The following is an 8,065-nucleotide window of genomic DNA, read 5'->3' on the forward strand; positions in this document are numbered from 1 at the left end:
CTATTGATTCACCTGAGTTAACTTACTGTATCATGGAAGTTATTAGATTAAATGAATTTTCATATGAGAGTCCGTAATTGCTTTCTTTGGTAAGTTCAGTTCTTAAAGTTTGAGTCAGGTGTTTCCTGGACCAACTGTAGTTAGTCTTTAGCAGCATTTTGCGGAGTTTTGCTGCGTTGCTGTTTCTGCCAACACTTCATTTTACAGGTGACATTCATAATACCTGATCGTTTCGTTTCCTTTGGGCAATGAAGGTTCTGTTTGTTTCTTTATTTTACCAGGTCCATATTTCACTGCACAAATTATCGTGTGTTCCAGATGCTATTTTTATACAGGTCGACATTACACTTTGAGATTTTTTGTGTAGTTACTGAGCGTGAAATTATTGGTTTGCTTATTAATTTTCTTATGAACGAGATCGGTTTTCACACACACACAGGATTCTTTTCAATTTCATGTAAGTGATGTGGCTTTGAACTCAGTAGCCCATTTAGGTTGTCAGTTCACATTACCAGGTTTCTATTTAATATAACATACACATAAGTAAAGGCTACTCACTTACAATGTTGGTTCAAATGGCTCTGAGCACTATGGGACTTAACATCTGAGGTCAACAGTCCCCTAGAACTTAGAACTACTTAAACCTAAATAACCTAAGGGTCCATAATGAGATTTTCACTCTGCAGCGGAGTGTGCGCTGATATAAAACTTCCTGGCAGATTAAAACTGTGAGCCGCACCGAGACTCGAAATCGGGACCTTTGCCTTTTGCGGGCAAGTGATCTACCAACTGAGCTACCCAATAACGGCTCACGCCCCGTCCTCACAGCTTTACTTCTGCCAGTACCTCGTCTCGTACTTTCCAAACTTTACAGAAGCTCTCGTGCGAACCTTGCGTCGTGCTTGGATAGCTCAGTTGGTAGAGCAATTGTCCGCGAAAGGCAAAGGTCCCGAGTTCGAGTCTCGGTCCGGCACACAGTTTTAATCTGCCAGGACACTTAACCTAAGGATATCACACACATCCATGCCCGAGGCAGGATTCGAACCTGCGACCGTAGCGGTCGCGCGGTTCCAGACTGTACCTCCTAGAACCGCTCGGCCACACTGGCCGGCACTTACAGTGTTAATCATGTAGATAACCAAGCTGGCAATACTCTTCAAATCTGTTTTACGTTTCGAATAAAATAATTGAGTATTAGGCCGAGTGATCTTAAAGCACTAAAGCAACTTAACTGCCGACGTTTCGACCGACTTGCTGCCCTATTTTTCAGGGAGATTAACGTTTATTTCAACACGCATTCACGGTGTTCGCAATTTTTTAGGGTAGTTGTGTAATTTATTACCACAAGACTTACAGCTAGTGTTCTAGATTAAATTCCAAGTTTTTTGCAGTGGTTCATAAGATGATGGCGATTCATCGGATGGGCATGTTCAATTCGGCGTCCCAATTGTTGTTGTAGGATTAGTACTGTGGTTTATTCATCATCAACAGTAAGAAAATGACACCAAAGGTTCGCATGCGCTCATCACACTGTTATACATTCAACAGACACACTTGACACGCACCTCTCTTCTCGTGACGGAAGTGTACCACTTATGGATGACTAAAAGGTTTCGATTAGGAAGCTTAACCATGCAGTCAACAAAGTCATACGAATTAACTTAATGTTTGTGTTTAATGTTTATAGAAGCATATAATCCGTCGAACAGTCATCATGGCATTTCAGAGGAGTCGTGGACAGTTGAAGATCTTGTCTCCAATCTGAGCTAATAATGATTTCCTCTGAGGAATATGTTATGAATTAAAGTTTCAGATTATTATCTGTGAGGGCTGGCTTGATTATTGGAATAATAATTTCACTCCACAGTGGAATGTGTCCCGTTTTGAAACGTCTTGGCAAATTAAAACGTCATACCAGACACTAAATCTAAGCCGGAAGCTAGTCTCTGAGGGATAACCCTCTTGCCGAGTGAACTATCCAAGCGTGATCTCGGAACCGTCTTGACAGCCATGCATCTATTGATATCCTCGTTACACTTCCCAAGCTTTTTTTTTTTTTTTTTTTTTTTTTTTTTTTTTTTGGTCATCAGTCTACTCACTGGTTTGATGCGGCCCGCCACGGAATCCTTTCCTGTGTTAACCTCTTCATCTCAGAGTAGTACTTGCAACCTACGTCCTCAGTTATTTGCTTCACGTATTCCAATCTCTGTCTTCCTCTACATTTTTTGCCCTCTACAGCTCCCTCTATTACCATGGAAGTCATTCCCTCGTGTCTTAGCAGATGTCCTACCATCCTGTCCCTCCTCCTTATCAGTGTTTTCCACATATGCCTTTCCTCTCCGATTCTGCGTAGAACCTCCTCATTACTTACCTTATCAGTCCACCTAATTTTCAACATTCGTCTATAGCACCACATCTCAAATGCTTCGATTCTCTTCTGTTCCGGTTTTCCCACAGTCCATGTTTCACTACCTTACAATGCTGTACTCCAGACGTACATCCTCAGACATTTCTTCCTCAAATTAAGGCCGGTATTTGATATTAGTAGACTCCTCTTGGCCAGAAATGCCTTTTTTGCCTTAGCGAGTCTGCTTTTGAGGTCCTCCTTGCTCCGTCCGACATTGGTTATTTTACTGCCTAGGTAGCAGAATTCCTTAACTTCATTGGCTTCGTGACCATCAATCCTGATGGTAAGTTTCTCGCTGTTCTCATTTCTACTACTTCTCATTACCTTCGTCTTTCTCTGATTTACTCTCAAACCATACTGTGTACTCATTAGACTGTTCATTCCGTTCAGCAGATCATTTAATTCTTCTTCACTTTCACTCAGGATAGCATCGTCATCAGCGAATCGTATCATTGATATCCTTTCACCTTGTATTTTAATTCCACTCCTAAGCCTTTCTTTTCTTTCCATCATTGCTTCCTCGATGTACAGATTGAAGAGCAGGAGCACTTCGTTCTTGATCGTCCACTCTTATTATTCCCTCTTGGTTGTTGTACATATTGTATATGCCCCGTCTCTCCCTATAGCTTACCCCATTTTATATTGTCGAACGCTTTTCCCAGGTCGACGAATCCTATGAAAGTGTCTTAATTTTTCTTTAGCCTTGCTTCCATTACTAGCCGTAACGTCAGAAATGCCTCTCTCGTCACTTTACTTTTCCTAAAGCCAAACTGATCGTCACCTAGCGCATTCTCAATTTTCTTTTCCATTCTTCTGTATATTATTCTTGTAAGCAGCTTCGATGCAGGAGCTGTTAGGCTGATTGTGCGATAATTCTCGCACTTGTCAGCTCTTGCCGTCTTCGGAAATGTGTGGATCATGCTTTTCCGAAAGTCAGATGGTATATCGCCAGACTCATATATTCTACACACCAACGTGAATAGTCGTTTTGTTGCCACTTCACCAAATGATTTTAGAAATTCTGATGGAATGTTATCTATCCCTTCTGCCTTATTTGACCGTAAGTCCTCCAAAGCTCTTTTAAATTCCAATTCTAATACTGGATCCCCTATCTCTTCTAAATCGACTCCTGTTTCTTCTTCTATCACATGAGACAAATCTTCACCCTCATAGAGGCTTTCAATGTATTCTTTCCACCTATCTGCTCTCTCCTCTGCATTTAACAGTGGAATTCCCGTTGCACTCTTAATGTTACCACCGTTGCTTTTAATGTTGCTTTTGACTTTCCTGTATGCTGAGTCTGCCCTTCCGACAATCATATCTTTTTCGATGTCTTCACATTTTTCCTGCAGCCATTTGGTCTTTGCTTCCCTACACTTCCTATTTCTTTCATTCCTCAGCGACTTGTATTTCTGTATTCCTGATTTTCCCGGAACATGTTTGTACTTCCTCCTTTCATCAATCAACTGAAGTATTTCTTCTGTTATCCATGGTTTCTTCGCAGCTACCTTCTTTGTACCTATGTTTTCCTTACCAACTTCTGTGATGGCCCTTTTTAGAGATGTCCATTCCTCTTCAACTGTACTGCCTACTGCGCTATTCCTTATTGCTGTATCTATAGCGTTAGAGAACTTCAAACGTATCTCGTCATTCCTTAGTACTTCCTTATCCCACTTCTTTGCGTATTGATTCTTCCTGACTAATGTCTTGAACTTCAGCCTACTCGTCATCACTACTATATTGTGATCTGAGTCTATATCTGCTCCTGGGTACGCCTTACAGTCCAGTATCTGATTTCGGAATCTCTGTCTGACCAAGATGTAATGTAATTGAAATCTTCCCGTATCTCCCAGCCTTTTCCAAGTATACCTCCTCTTCTTGTGATTCTTGAACAGGGTATTCGCTATTACTAGCTGAAACTTGTTACAGAACTCAATTAGTCTTTCTCCTCTTTCATTCCTTGTCCCAAGCCCATATTCTCCTGTAACCTTTTCTTCTACTCCTTCCCCTACAACTGCATTCCAGTCGCCCATGACTATTAGATTTTCGTCCCCCTTTACATACTGCATTACCCTTTCAATATCCTCATACACTTTCTCTATCTGTTCATCTTCAGCTTGTGACGTCGGCATGTGTACCTGAACTGTCGTTGTCGGTGTTGGTCTGCTGTCGATTCTGATTAGAGCAACCCATTCACTGAACTGTTCACAGTAACACACCCTCTACCCTACCTTCCTATTCATAACGTATCCTACACCTGGTATACCATTTTCTGCTGCTGTTGATATTACCCGATACTCATCTGACCAGAAATCCTTGTCTTCCTTCCACTTCACTTCACTCACCCCTACTATATCTAGATTGAGCCTTTGCATTTCCCTTTTCAGATTTTCTAGTTTCCCTACCACGTTCAAGCTTTTGACATTCCACGCCCCGACTCGTAGAACGTTATCCTTTCGTTGATTATTCAGTCTTTTTCTCATGGTAACCTCCCCCTTGGCAGTCCCCTCCCGGAGATCCGAATGGTGGACTATTCCGGAATCTTTTGCCAATGGAGAGATCATCATGACACTTCTTCAAATACAGGCCACATGTCCTGTGGATACACGTTACGTGTCCTTAATGCAGTGGTTTCCATTGCCTTCTGCATCCTCATGTCGTTGATCATTTGCTGATTCTTCCGCCTTTAGGGGCAATTTCCCACCCCTAGGACAATAGAGTGCCCTGCCTCCTCCGCCCTCTTTGACAAGACCGTTGGCAGTATGAGGCTGAGTTCTTATGCCGGAAGTATTCGGCCGCCAATGCTGATTATTTATCAAAATTTATGCAGTGGCGGGGATCGAACCCGGGACCGAAGACGTTTTGATTGTGAATCAAAGACGCTACCCCTAGACCCAAGCTTTACAGAAGAAGAAAAATTATGAGTTTCAGAGAGCTGCTAATGGAACTGAAGCTCTGAATTTAGACCGAGTCGGGTTCCTCGATAGCTCAGTCGGTAAAATCATGATCAGCGGAAATGCAGGGTTTGGGTTGGAGCTACGGTCTGACACACAGTTTGATTATACAGGGCGAATCAATTCAAACTTTTAAAAAAATGGTTCAAATGGCTCTGAGCACTATGGGACTCAACTGCTGTGGTCATAAGTCCCCTAGAACTTAGAACTACTTAAACCTAACTAACCTAAGGACAGCACACAACACCCAGCCATCACGAGGCAGAGAAAATCCCTGACCCCGCCGGGAATCGAACCCGGGAACCCGGACGTGGGAAGCGAGAACGCTACCGCACGACCACGAGATGCGGGCTTCAAACTTTACCGCAGTTATTGTTGAAATGTAATATGTTATTAATGTGGTGTTTTCACAGAGTGGATTTCGAATTGGGAGCTCGTTTTGTTAGCCAATAAACAGATTGTGGTAATATATTTTTTTCTGCAAAGATGAACATTTTTAAACTGAACAATGTCTATCGACATCACAGACTATACGTAGGGTAAATTAGAATGTCTCTGGTGTTTGTTGCAGGATTCTAGTGCGAGTCGCTTACGAGGTATCGTATTGTGAAAAGTTTGCACATCGATGCTTGAGTTTCCTTGAGTGCATTGCCACTCGCTACCCAGTCCACACAGTAGGTCGTGAGTGGACAATGTGCTATTCAGATTGAGAAAAAGCCGACATGCTCATGATTAATGCAGAGTGTATAAGGAATGCAGTTTATTCTTCTAAGATATATGCGGCAAGATATCCCAATAGACGTCAACCATCGCGCTAATTATTTAGCAACCTCTTCAACCAGGTACGACGAAGCGGTGGTATAATACCTCGATACCGTAAAGAAATGGAACAAGCGACGACAGAAGAGGGGGAAATTTAGCTTCCTTCCTATCTCATCCCTCCCCATCAGGAGTTGCATGGAGAACGATTATGATAATCATGCTAACTTCTGTATACGGTCAGAAAGATAGGATACTTACGGTGTGTCCTGTATCTTCTATAGTGATGAAGCCACGTTTACCAATCGTCACCAGGTAAACCACCGACACAGGCACTATTGATCTGTTTACAATCCCAGTTGGCTTCGTCAGGTGTATGTCAGCGTCCATCGAGTGTAAACGTGTGGCGTGGCAGAGTGAATCATCAGTTACAGGCCCGCGTTTCATTGACGGAACACTGAACGTGCACAAATATCGCAGCCTCCTAACAGACCATATTTCACGGATGCTAGAAGACGTTCCTCAACACACTAGAAGGAATCTGTGATAGCAACATAATGTCTGTCCAACCCAAAGAGCAACGAAGTGCTACAGCACGTCTTCACAAACTGTTTGCAGATCGTTAGATTGGACGCAGAGGCTGTACCTTGGCCGATGCGTTCCACGGATTTGACGACTGCAGACTTTTTTCTATAGGGGAAGCTGATAGACGCTGCCTGCACCCGATGATATGCAATGACGTATTACTGCAGCTTTCTAAGATATCTCCGCTGAAATGGTAGCACGTGCGCAGCAATTGTTCCGTACAAAACTAGAAACGTGTATGCTGCTTCCGGTGGACATTTTCAACACAATCTGTGAAATTCTGCCTCGTTACTAATCAAAAACCAAGTAATTAGCGTATGCACTTGTCTTGTTCTTTGGCGTGTGCTACCATAGGTATTGTACAACTGTCGGTGTGGGAAATTCTCACAATTGGCCCTACAATATCTCGTAAACGATTCGCACTAGAATCCTGCATGAAACACCACTGACATTATAATTTACACTACTATTAGTTTTTAATGTCAGTTCGCATTGTTCCATTTAAAAAAGTTTGCACAAAAATAGACTTTTTAAGTATTATTACAATCTGTTTATTGGATAACCATACGAGCCCTTGAACACCAAACCATTCTGTGAAAACCGCACATTAATAGCACTTCCCATTTCCGAAATATTTTGGGTGCAAGTTTTCGGTGTTTCAGCCTGTGTTTACTATTCCGGAATCATGTTAGATCCATGATGTGACAATAGCTTAAGCTCTTCGCTGAGTCATATGCCATTTGGAAATCTACGAATATTATCATATAATGTTTTCACTGAATTACCGGCGCCGGATAGTTTTGCACGTTAAAGCGCCTCTTCCGAGAACGGGAAATGTGCCTCAGATCGACTGCGCCCAAGTGTCTGTGTGTCTGCCAGCCTGAACGTGGTTTTCCATATCCCACAAGCTGAACACGGGCCTGGTAACCCAGTCCCGCGTGGGTTGTGCGGTTCGAAACGATTCAGACGTTTCGGGTACATATATTTCGTTCCTGTTGATAACATGGTGGCAACAGGAAGGGCATTCGGCCACATACTAAATCAGTGGTAGTCAGACTATTTTGCTGAAGAGCCAACATTGACAACGGGTATCGGAACCTTGGGCAGTATAGATACCGTTTTTATTATTAATTGGTAACTTATGCAAGTTAGTTTGTTACGAGCCCCCAACAGACTAGCTATTGTAAATGAATGAGAAATTGGCCGCCGGTCCCCAAGTACTGATCGATAAAAATCGGCACCCTTTCTAACACTCCGTGCTTACTGCTCTGTTTCAGGCTGCCGGCGTCCTCTGAGAGCTGTGACACTGTGATTATCTGACCTAGTGTTGTTGCGTTCTCTATCTCAGCGGATGATTAAC

General features: G+C 42.7%; 1 non-coding gene across 1 annotated transcript; it reads left to right on the top strand.

Moving 5' to 3' along the window:
• Nucleotides 1-899: 899 nt before the first annotated feature.
• On the top strand, nt 900-974 carry Trnas-cga (transfer RNA serine (anticodon CGA)). Its single transcript has one exon. It is a non-coding gene; the product is annotated as a tRNA-Ser (tRNA).
• Nucleotides 975-8,065: the final 7,091 nt, after the last annotated feature.

Source organism: Schistocerca nitens, chromosome 6, assembly GCF_023898315.1.
Source record: "Schistocerca nitens isolate TAMUIC-IGC-003100 chromosome 6, iqSchNite1.1, whole genome shotgun sequence".
Lineage (NCBI taxonomy): Eukaryota > Metazoa > Arthropoda > Insecta > Orthoptera > Acrididae > Schistocerca > Schistocerca nitens.